This window comes from Callospermophilus lateralis, chromosome X, assembly GCF_048772815.1.
Source record: "Callospermophilus lateralis isolate mCalLat2 chromosome X, mCalLat2.hap1, whole genome shotgun sequence".
In the NCBI taxonomy this organism is placed as follows: domain Eukaryota; kingdom Metazoa; phylum Chordata; class Mammalia; order Rodentia; family Sciuridae; genus Callospermophilus; species Callospermophilus lateralis.
In genome coordinates this window covers 36,634,036-36,645,805 of record NC_135325.1, presented here as the reverse complement: position 1 = coordinate 36,645,805, position 11,770 = coordinate 36,634,036, and positions in this window count along the sequence as shown.

Here is an 11,770-nt window from a genome sequence, read left to right as displayed (position 1 = left end):
CAATGTGCCTGTTTACCTAATTTCTAAAGAATGAATTTATTCCCAGCACTTAAAATTTTTCATTTTTAACTGACAAGAATTGTGTGTATTCATTGTGTGCAGCGTGTTTTGAAATATGTATACATTATGATTGGCTAAATCGAGCTAGTTATCATATGCATTTCCTCACACACATACTATTTTAGTGGTGAGTACACTTAAGAACTACACTTAGCAATTTTCAAGACCTAGAATTGCAGATGATAGAAAGGAGCTCTTTTTTTTTTTTTTTTTTTTTTTTGTAGATCTACTATGGACTCCAAATGTAATCGCATTTGATGTGTTTACTTATTGTCTGTTATTATTCTTGTGGACACGCAAATTTTCCTTCATGATGCAAACTCAAATTCCAAATTTGCCTCCTGGAACACAAGAGTTGTCACAAAGCATGTGTGCTGAAAGTGTGCTAAGTGACCTAACTGTTTTGATGTCATACTTGATTGTTATATGATAACATTACATTATTCCTCTCCTGGATGTTTAAAATTGAGACTACCACTTGGCTGTCTTGGGCATTATTCAAGTGTTACTACATTTGGAGACAGAAGAACTGAGGCTCACTCTTCCTTACTGGACCTTTCTACTTTGTTGGGGAACAAGTGACCTGGTTCAGCTCATGGATTTGATTGTCTCTGAACTTGCAAAATTGATCTCTTCACATTACCATCAATTCACACTCCCAGTGTTTGCCCTGTGCTAGCCCATGGGGTTATCTGTTCCTCTCTACTTCCAGAACCTTGCAGTGCTCTAGTCTCTTGATACTTAGCACTTGTCCTCTTCAATTCTAGCACCAGCACTCCTATGGGAGTAGTTTGTCAGTAATTCACCAGTTGTCTCTTCTCTGCTTCTGAGCTTCATTGTTTTTAGTGTAGTATGAGTGTGCATTTTGAGGACCAATGAGAATTTGAATGTGATCAGCCCTATCAATGTATCAGCCCTACCTTTGCTGGCTACCATCTTTTTCTCTCAAGCTTCAATTTTCTGATTTCAAACATGGAGGTTAGAACTTGCTGGCCTGTGTCATGGTAAAATGAGCTTGACAGAAGATTGTTAGCACTTTGTGAATCATGCAAATTCCAGGATGTGTAACATATTTGTACCCATGATTAATTTATTATAGACTGTCACTTAAGATGTGTTGTTAAGAGTTGGGGATAAAGCTCAAGTGGTAGAGTGCTTGCTTCACATGCACAAGGCCCTGAATTCAATCCCTGGCACCAAAAAAAAAAAAAAAAAAAAGATGTGTTGTTAAAAATAAGTGAAACTAGACATTTCCTTGTGTTTATCTTATCACCCTAAAAGAATAGGACACTATTTGTTCTGGCTTTGTCCAGATGTATTCGGGGGTGGTTTGCTATTATATTGACCATCATGGATAAAGATAAGTCTTTTCAACTTTTAACCTTCAAATTAGACTACTTTCTGGATGAATTACTCTTTTGCTTGGACATCGGGCAATTCTATAATTGTTGAGGGTGCTTTACCCAATTTTATTATACTAGCTCTTCGCACTGGTAGGAAATGAAAAAGTCTGAGTGACTAATAATCCCAGTTTTGGAGTTCTTCAAGTTTTCCATGGTAATTGTACATGAACTAGTCTGAAAACAACAGGGTTATAGTGTCAACTTTGATTTTGTGGTTCTATCATCACGTAGGAAGCATTTGATGAGTGTGGTGTGGACATAGCAGACAATGGGGGACAGCTTTAGAATTCAAATACATTTACTTTCACTTTTAACCTTAATATTAGTTTTTTTCTGTAGGAGATACTTTCCTATTTGGCCATTGGGTATTTCAGTCCTGCTTAAGGTTGCTGTCCTGTACTTCACTGTCGTCATGTTGGATTCTAGTGTTTTAAAATGATGAAACTGCTTATGTGACTTATGTAATTCCAGACTCTCTCGTTCTTTGTATTCTCCGTGTATTCTTGTAACAACCACCCCAGGGTGTAGCGTTAGATATGGATTCAAATAAGGTCTGATGCGCAGAGAAAGCTTCTACTCAGACACTAGTCCCCCCTCAATGCAGTTGCCATGGGAGATGATGCATCCTGATCATATTGTTGCCATGGTAACTCATGCACTTGACCCAGTCTCATTCAGACTTGACACACCAAAGGCAGCTTTTCCTCAGCAGCCAGCACCCTCTCCTTTGTCAGTTCAGAATGAAAAAATAGAGCCAACAGAATTCTTTTTACATTGACACTCACTACCATATACGTTATTTGGCTCCATAATTGGGAAACAGTTACTTTTGAAATTTTTACTATTGTTAACAAGTGTGTGCATAGGTGGAATATTTGTTTAATGAAAATGTACTGGATAGAGACACCAATTGCTTCCCAAACTGTTGGAGGAGCACCCAGGTCATATATTATTTGTGACTGGAAATTGCTAACTACTGCTGACTTGAGCACTTTCTTTCTTTCTTTCTTTTTGAAATAGTTTTTAGTTGTAGATGGACACTTTCTATCCAGGAGTCTTTACTTCTTGTTCTTTATAGGTAGCTTGATTAAGACTAGGTTATTATTGAATATATAAGAAAATAATGAATCTATTAGATAATGGCTTATGAATCACAAAAAAATAAAAACAGCCAACTTATAATCTGATAGGTGAGAAACATTAGTTCAATGCAGTTTACCTTTCTGTTCCTATGAATAGATTCAATCATCTTTTCATATATTTCAGAGCCATTTCTATGTATTTTATAAATTACTTGTTCAGTATTTTACCAATTCATGTAATGGGTTTATGGACATTTTTACTTGGTTTTAAAGACATTTTCACTTGGTTTTAAATAGCACTTTATGTTTATTAAAGATATTGGCTCTTTATCTTTCATATCTTTTGAAGATATTCTTCACAAGTTGATTTTTTTCATTTGCTTGTTTTCTTCTTTTTATTTTTTCACTTTTTTTTTTTTTTTTTGGTGCTGAGGATAGAATCCAGGGCCTTGTGCATGCAAGGCAAGCACTCTACCAACTGAGCTGTATATCCCCAGCCCTATTTTCACTTTTTGCAAGGGTAAAACGTTCCTTATTTATTTTAGGGAGGACACTTATCAACTTTTTCTTTGTGTCTGAATTTTGATTTCTTCATACAGTCCATTCTACATTCACAAGTTATTATGGAATATATCTTTATTCTCTTCTAACACTAAAGAGATTCATTTTTTAACATCTAGGGCTCTAAACTAGAATGCATGAGGTCCTAGGTTTGATCCCCAGCTCCATATACACAAAAAAATTAGAAAATTTTCTTTTTACAATATGAATTGACTCATAAATCATTTTTTTTACCAAATGTCTATCTAGTTGCCCCAACAGTATTTATTAAATGTTTTTGCCACTTACATGTTATGTCACCATTATTATATAATAATTTACCATATATATGGGTGTATTTCAAAACGTTTTTTCTGCTTCACTATTCTCTTTATTCAATTGCAATACCAGTTTTAATTTTCTAGATTTAATGCTATGTCTGATCACTGATTGTATTAGTCTCCTCTCATTGCTATTTTTTTTCAGAGTTTTTAAAAAAATCATTTTACTACTTAAAGATGTATATATACAATTTGATACAAGCATACATTGTATTATGTTCAAATCAGGATAAGCAAAATTGTCTACTCATACATTCATCATATCTTTGCAGTGAAAAATGTCAAAACCTTTTCTATTTCTTGAAATATATAGTACATTATGTATAGAACACCAGAATTTATTCTTCTATATAACTGTAACTTAATACCCATTGCCCAACCTATTCCCACTCCACCCCACCCTTCACTCTTCCCATCCTTTTGTAACTACTTTTTCAGTGTTTGTTTTGGTAATTTTTGCTCCCTGCCCCCAGATAAACTTTAAAGTTGATTTGTCCTCTAGGAAAAAAAAACTATGCTGGTATATTTTCATTAAGATTTCATTGAATTTACAAAGTAACTGACATCTTAAAGATATTGAACCTTCCCATCCACCACCAAAGAATATTTTCCCTTCTTTTAATAGCTTTCGGAAATCTTTAAAGTTTTCTTTATATAACTTTTCCACATTACTTGTCACATTTATTCCTAAGAATGTTATTTTGCTATTGTAAATGAGATGTTCTCTTTTATTATATTTTATTTCTCATCTTTATTTTTTAAGTAATAGATTTCTGTATATTAATTTAAATCCTCATAAGTTTATAAAATCTTTTGTTGTTTATGTCGTATTGTGTTTACATTTCTCCAGTTGTCCAAATAGAATATCACAAAATTTATGAATACATAAAATTATAATTTTTGTAATTCTTATACCTATAATTGTTTTATAGTGTTTTTTGTTTATTTTGTGGGGGGTACCAGTGACTGAATTCAGGGGCACTAGACCACTGTGCCACATCCCTGTATTTTTTTTAATTTTATTTTTATTATTATTATTATTATTTAATTTTATTATATATATACTGTGAGATCAGGCAAGGGGGCAGCAACCAAAGGAGGCAGATTTTTTGTTGTTGTTGTTTTAGAGAATTTTAATATTTATTTTTTAGTTCTCGGCAGACACAACATCTTTGTTTGTATGTGGTGCTGAGGATCGAACCCAGGCCGCACGCATACCAGGCGAGCGCGCTACCGCTTGAGCCACATCCCTAGCCCACATTCCTGTATTTTATTAGGTCTCACTGACTTACTAAGTGCCTCACTAAATTGCTGAGGCTGGTTTTGAACTCGTGATCTTCCTGCCTTCACCTCCAGAGCTGCTGGGATTATAGGCATGTGCCACCATGCCCGGGATATAGTGTTTGTGTTTTAAATGTGTTGTCTAACAGCTCCACAATAATATGAAGAGTTGAGACAGTGGAAAAGTCTTTCCTTGTTTTTTAACTTAGCAGGAATTTTCCATTAGGAATTTTAGTATATGTATCATTTGCATTAGTATTGATATTTACATAATATTTACATATCATGAATACTTCCTTTGTGTATGTATATCACATGTTTATTATATATACACACACATGCATATTATCTACAAATTGCCCATCATTTTCCTAGATGTTTTTTATTTTGTTTTAATTTTTTAGAAAGCATTGAATTTTATTGAATGCTTTAAGGATTTCTAGATTTTCATATGAAATTTCTCCTTAGACCTATTGTCACTGAACCAAGGTTCAGAAATTCATCTCACAGAAAAACCAAGGGTCTGAGAGGCAAATGCTGAGGAGAAAGAAAGGCTTTATTGAGTGTCCAAAGAATGGAGAAGAGATAGTGCAGCTCACAAATAACTTTCAATTCCAGGAGGCCCAGGACTTACAGATATAGGCTACAAATAATGCCGGAGAGAGTTAGGCTAATAAAGGGGAGAACTTTTTATGTCTTTTCTGGAAATATGTAGAGATCTTTCAGGAACTCAGGTGCCAAATCTTTTCAGTCCTTTCATGGCTTAATTTTTCTGGTCATGGAAGCTAGTAGATGTCTTCAGCCATAAGGTGGAGAGAGAGAAAAAGATTAGGCAATGCTGAGAGCCATTAGCCAAGTAGGTATGACAATTCCCTTGCCAGCGTACCCCATGTTGCTTAGAGGAAGGACTCGTGGAAATGGACTTGCCTTGGACATTTTGCAGTGACATTGCATGTAAGGTGACCTTGCTCAAGGACCAGGGAGGATCTGGGTTTAGGGCGGATCAGGGTTTAGGGCTCTCCTTGGGTTTAGGGCGGTTCCAGGTTTAAGGTGTACCCTGCTGGGAATAGGGCGTATCCTGCTGCCTCAGGCGTGCCTGCTCCTGTAGTTCCCGTGGAGTTCTCACGGGATTCAGAGAGTATTTGGGCAGAGAACGTGGATTTCCCCAGAACGTGTTTGTAGAGGGCCGGTGTGAGTTCGGGAATAAAGAATTGCTGTTTGAATCTACAAGGCTGTGAGTGGCTCGTGATTTTGTGCCCAGCCAGACTGCGGCAAGGCAAGTCAAGCTCAAGTTAACTTTATATCATAGATTTGGACAAACAAAACATTTCTCAAATGATCAACATGTCTACATGAGGACATGAGTAAAAGTTGACCCAAAGGTTGAGGCAACAAAGGAGACAGGTATAAAATGAAGACAGAGATGCAAAGCATTTTCATTGTGTTCCAATCACCCTTCAGATATCTACAGGTCCAAATGAAGAGTCAAGTGTTTTCAGCAGAAAGGGCCTTCAGCTCCCTGAAGAGTAGCCTAGGCAACCGTTATCACCGTAACCCACGTCAGAGGTGCTATCTACAGCAAAGCCAGTGGGAGATTGATGTATTTCCCAGCTGTGTGACCTCCAAAATTAGTGATTTTAAGTTAAATAAGAACAAGCGAAGCTAGAGGGTTTTTTTGAGTTTTTCCCTGGCAACACTATCATAAAGTGAATTACATTAATACATTCCCTGATTATTAAATCACCATTGATTGCCTGGAATAAATCCCACTTTTTCATAATGTATTACATTTTCTTAATGTGGCATTTGATTCTGTTCACTGACACCTAATTTAAGAGATTTGCATAAATATTCATAATTAAAATTGGTCTCTAACCTTGTCTTATTATACTTTTTATCAGGTTTTAGTATCAATGTTATGTTTGTTTCATAAAAATAATTTGAATTTTTCTTTTCTTTTTTTGGTACCAGGGGCACTCAACACTGAGACATATCCCCAGCCCTATTTTGTATTTTATCTAGAGATAGAGACTCACTGAGTTGCTTAGTGCCTTACTTGTGCTGAAGCTGGCTTTGAACTCACGATCCTCCTGCCTCAGCCTCCCGAGCCACTGGGATTACAGTGAATTTTTCTTTTTTTGTGCTTTGGAATATTTTGTGTAGCATTAAGAATAATAAATTATATTGCATTTTGACTAGTTGTTGCTTAAATTTGGGGTAAAATTCTGTGGAAATATTAAGGCCTGGTGCTTTTAGGAAATTCTCTAATAAACCTCCTTATTTCTTCTATAGAAATTGGTTTCAATAAGATTCCCATCTCTATAAGAAGTTAATTTTGACAAATTATTTTTTGCCCTAGGAACTTGTGCTTATCCTTTAGGTTTAACTTTTAAGCTAGTCTCCTCTTTCATTGTAGATTGCTGCTTCTAAAATTTTAGCAGGTTTTACTAGTATTTGTTGAATTTAAAATAGATTGTGCAATTTTAAAATAATTAAAAAATCTTGAGTCTTATTGTTACACTGCTTTGATTTTCTTCTTAACACTTGGCACTATTCTGCTAAAATTTTAATGGTATATTCTTTTTTTATTGGTTCTTTTTAAAAAATTTTGTTTAGTTGTTGATAGACTTTTATTTTATTTATTTATATGCAGTACTGAGAATCAAACCCAGTGCCTCATACATGCCAAGCAAGTGCGCTACCACTGAGCCACAGCCTCAGCCCCCTTTATTGGTTCTTTTTAGCTATACTCTTTAATATTTCTCTCCCCACTAAACTGTAAACTCCACAGGAGCATAGACTTGCCTTTTTTGTTTCTATCTACACCATCTAGAACACTGCCATTATATGGTAGACTCTAAACAAATGTTTGGGGCTGGGGTTGTGGTTCAGTGGTAAAGCACTTGTCTAGCACATGTATGGCACTGTGTTTGATCCTCAGCACCACATAAAAATAAATAAATAAGAGCTGGGGTTGTGGCTCAGAGGCAGAGCACTCACCCAGCATGCATGAGGCACTGGGTTCCATCCTCAGCACCACATAAAAATAAAATAAAGATATTGTGGGGCTGGGGATGTGGCTCAAGCGGTAGCGCGCTTGCCTGGTGTGCGTGCTGCCCAGGTTCGATCCTCAGCACCACATACAAACAAAGATGTTGTGTCTGCCGAGAACTAAAAAATAAACATTAAAAAAAAAATTCTCTCTCTCTCTCTCTCTCTCTCCCACTCTCTCTTAAAAAAAAAAAGATATTGTGCCCACCTATAATTAAAAAATAAATATTTAAAATGTTTATAACTAAAAAAATATTAAAAGGATAAAAATAAATACAAAAATGTTTGCTACATTAATAGATGAGTAATACCCACTCATGTCTTCAGATTATAAAATATCTGATGAAGGGGAAGGCACGCTAAAATCTTTATAAGAAATCAACTATAGTGTCATTACACTTCAGTGCTTCGTTCAACACTCACCATATATTTTATAAGCATGTGCTTTGTACTAAGCCCTTGTGCTAGCCACTGTGGTTATAAAGATGAATGCATCAGTACTTGATGTCTATTAATATTGGATCCAGAAGGAAGATTCCAATTGTCAATTTTATATTAATTAACAATTACTTTAGGTTGTAAGTTCCAATAACAGAACAAACAAAAACCAATCAACAGTGATATGAATCAGTGGCTCTCCACACTGGAAAAACCACAGAATTACCTGGGAAAGTTTTTTTTTATATTTATTTTTTAGTTTTATGTGGACATAATGTCTTTATTTTTATGTGGCGCTGAGGATTGAACCCAGGTCTTTATGCATGCTAGGCAAGCACTCTACCACTGAGCCACAATCACAGCCTACCTGGGGAGTTTTTTAAGAAGACAAATTGCCTGCAAAATGATAAAATTCTTCTGGAGGGTAATTAGGCAATATTTAGCATATACTTTTTGACCCTTAAGTCCCAAGTCTCAAAATCAAAGAAACACTGGGAAAATATGAAAACGTTTCTAATTTCAGCAATGTGTGTGTTATTGCAAAAATTAGAGTGATTAGATATCCATTAATAAAAGATTTGAAAAATAATTGAATATTATGCAGCTATGAAAAGGAATGAAGCCTATTTCTATATATTTATTTGGCATACTTTCTAGGACATATTGACATTATAATTTGGATATGACATGTCCCCAGAAAAGGTCAGGTGGCAATGAAGGAATGTTAAGAGGTGAAATGATTAGATTATGAGAGCTGTTACCTAATCAGCAAATTAATCAGCTTGACGAGTTGATGATATGAATGGATTATTGGGTGGTAACTGTAGGCAGGTGGGGTGTGGTTGGAGGAAGTAGGTCACTGGGGACATACCCCTGGGGATTTATGTTGTCCCTAGCTCCTTGTTCTCTCCACTACCTGGCTGCCATTAGTTGAGAAACTTTCCTCTACCACATCCTTCCGCAATGATGTTCTGCTTCACCTCAGATCCAGAGAAATGGGGTCAGTGAACCCAGCCTGAATCTCTGAAACCATGGGCCTGAAAGAATCAACTTTTCTTTCTCTAAGTTATTCTTCTCTGGTATTTTGGTCACAGTGACAGAAAGCTGATTAACAATTTAAAAGTGGAAAAAATCAAGCTGTGGAAAACAGTATAGTACATTATCATTTATGAAATATCACAAATACATTTATGAGTAAATCATAATCAGCAAACTAAAAATTATACCTATTGGAGAGAGAGAGAGTACAGAGTACAAGGGACAAAATGATAGGGAGGCCACTAAATTATGTTGTTTTGTAGGTTTGACTTTGGTATTATGAAACCTACATATTTATAAAAAGTAATTAAATAAGTTAATAATTTTTATCAATGAAAACCAAAATGAATTCAATGAACTTTATTGTGCTTTCAGTTGGTGGCATTGTAATTTCAAATGATTTTAAAATATAGGCATTTGTTCTGTACATTTCAAGTGAGATATAACCTGACAATCAAGAGAACCACAGAAAGTTTTTAAACTGTTTTCAGAATTAGTATTTTTAAAGATAGGGTTGGCATTCTTTTAAAGAAATTGATAGTTGTAAAATATGGGATTACACAAATGAGTTATTTTGTTGGTGTCATTGGGAGTCAGGATTTGTGGCTTCAGAGTAAGGATATACTGAAGTAAGATTAATGACACAAAGAACATATCCTGGAGTCCTGAATTTCAATGGGGATTATCAATATGAACTCACACAATGTGTTTTCTTTAAAAAATACATATTTCTTAGCTCCATCTTCTACAAACAATGATGAACTCAGTAGCATACAGCCAAGCCCCATGATTTTATCCCCTAGAAAACATTTTCCACTAAAAGAATCAAGATTGTATTATCTTATTTCTGGAAATGTATACAGTGAGATTTGAACAATCTTTTTATCAGAAAATGGGAAGCTATCAAAGACTACTGGGGTCATGAAGAAAGGAATCAAGAGCCAAACTGAAGAGCCTCAATACCTAAAATGGGACAATCTGAGCACTTATAAAAATAATAATTAAATTACTTAAAAATGTACTTAAATATTATATTCATTATGGTTGTAAAATATATTTTGTAGTCATCTTTAAAAGTGCCAAAGAATAAATGTATTATTTATAATAAATAACCGGTATATGAAAGTAAGGAATAAAAATGATCCTTCAAAATGCATACTATCTTCTCTCAGCAAAGAGCTAATAAGGGGAGGATTCTTTAGAGTAATACTAGCTAATACATGAAGGATAGGTGGAATATCTACATATCTGTAATAACATATTGAATCTAGGCAATAACTATTAGTGACTGCTAACATCATTAAAAAGAGAGATAATCACACATAGTTTGTATTCACATGAAATACATAGTATGACCTGGGAAATATTCTTGCTAAAAAATAGGGGGAAAAAAGCAAACTTTAATGTAATGAAGGCTCTGTCTCTAACAACCAATTTTAGGAAAAATAGGAGACCAAGATTCATGCTAAATGACAAGAGGAGAATGTCAGCAAAATCCAGACTATAAGAGACTGTGAAAAATAAAAGACCCAACTTCTTCAACAAATAAATAAAATAAAATAAAATAAAAATAGAGAAGCGACAACCTATAAATTAAAAGAGACTTAGTAGGCATATCAACAAGTTATAATGTATGAAAGTAAATTGAATCCTGGGTTGAAAAATCAATATTTATAAACAATTGGACAATTGAACTAGGAATGAATACTTGAAGATATCTAGAAAAACTTCTGAGTAGTCCCAGATATGTGGGAGAATGAGGCAGAAGATGGCTTAAGGCCAAGTGTTAGAGGCCAGTCTGGCAACATAACAAGACCTTGTCTTAAAAAAAACAATAATGAAAGGGGCTGGGGATGGGGCTCAGTGATAGAGCACTTGCCTAGCATGTGTCAGGCACTGGGTTTGATTCTGAGCATGAATAAATAAATGAATAAAATAAAGTCCATCAACATATAATTTTTTTAAATAAAGGAAAATAAAATATTCAGAAATTGTTTAATTTTGTACACTTGATTATGCTATTGTTCTTTTATTTTAAAGTGTTTACATCTTTTACAGATACATACTGAAATAATCTTCTATTAAATGATATGATATATAGGATTAGCTTTGAAATAACTTATGGATTGGTAGGAATTGGTGAAGATTTTGATGAAATAAGATTGATCAACTGTTATTAATTGATGAAGCTGAGTTGTACATGTATTCCTTATAATATTATATCTAGTCATGTGTATGACACTGTTTATAACAGAAGGTTTTTAAAAATGACCAAAGCCACAATACACACTAATGAAATCACAATTTCTGGATATGGGGCAAGGACATTAGTACTTCTAAAGGCTACCTTAAAATGAGTTGCCTATGCAGCTAAAGTTTAGAGCCAATATTATAAACAACCAGGACCTTACATTTTTCTCTGATAAATCTAGAAGGATGCTTGCATTGGTTCAACTTCTCAATGATGCCCTCAAGGACACCATAGTTTTCATACACCTGCTTAACCATTTTCAACAATGTTGACTATATGACTCCA